At 39.6% G+C, this 1,082-nt stretch overlaps 1 non-coding gene across 1 annotated transcript; it reads left to right on the forward strand.

The window, feature by feature from the left end:
- Positions 1 to 448: 448 nt before the first annotated feature.
- Positions 449 to 555, forward strand: LOC124890232. The gene has a single exon (XR_007049024.1). It is a non-coding gene; the product is annotated as a small nucleolar RNA R71 (small nucleolar RNA).
- The last annotated feature ends 527 nt before the right edge of the window (positions 556 to 1,082 follow it).

The raw sequence follows: 1,082 nt of genomic DNA on the forward strand, positions 1-1,082 counted from the left end.
TTCAGCTTTTATTTCATTACTTTGGTTACTTATTACAATCCCCCTTTCTTACGAGACTTGCACCAAAAGTCTAATAATTTCACTTACTTGTTGACCAAGCTATTCTCTGTGGGATCGATACCCAACCCAGTTGGGTTCTATATTTGCTAACGACCGCTTTACACTCCCACGAGAGCTGTAGATTGAGCGTTATCAATGGCTCTGCATTGCTACAATCTATGCTTGTAAGGCAGTGAACTGATCAACCTCCAAAACTCCTGTAACTTTCTTAGGAGCATTCCTCGAGTCTGCATACCAATCCATATTTCCTTGTGTAATTCAATTCAGCAAGGTATACAATTCTTCATATGTTTTCTCCAAAGCTTGACTCCCTACTGCTGAATCCAAGAAAATCTTTGTATTAGACTTAAGGACTTCTATAAATGTATGCACCAAAACATCATTCGATTGGTGGTGATGAGGACAACTTCTGAGCATGCCCTTAAATCTCTCCTAAGCTTGGTAGAGAGTTTCTCCATCTTTCTGTCTGAAACTCAATATCTCACTCCTTAATTGAGCTATTTTTTTAGATGTAAAAAATCGAATGAGAAACCTTCGAGCACATTCTTCCCATGTAGTGATGGATTGGTATGGTTCAGCAAGTAGCCATCTCTTTACTTCCCCCAGTAGATAAAAGGGAAAGAGTGTCAATCTGACATAATCAGCACTCACATCTTTAGGAATATATGTGTCTCTTAACTCCAGGAAGGTTCGTAAGTGCTGCTGCAAATCCTTGTGTGAAAGTCCCTGAAATTCTCCCATAGATTTCAATAATTCCACCATATTTGGTTTCAATTCCCATCGACCTCCTTGTTCAGGCTTTAGGATACTTTTAGTCACAAGGTGTGTAAGTGGGATTACCACTTCATGAACAGGTCTTGCGACTAGTTGAACAAAAACAGCTGGAGCTGGAACATTTCCAATACTTGGATCAACAACTATAGGATTGAGTCTTTCTGCCATCGATCCCTGTTGATTGTAGTATTGAGCGCTTCGTCTCTGATGAAAAATCACTTATGATTCTTCAAAGGGCTCTACTAACT

The sequence above is a fragment of the Capsicum annuum genome, unplaced genomic scaffold (assembly GCF_002878395.1).
Source record: "Capsicum annuum cultivar UCD-10X-F1 unplaced genomic scaffold, UCD10Xv1.1 ctg14677, whole genome shotgun sequence".
Taxonomy (NCBI): Eukaryota; Viridiplantae; Streptophyta; class Magnoliopsida; order Solanales; family Solanaceae; genus Capsicum; species Capsicum annuum.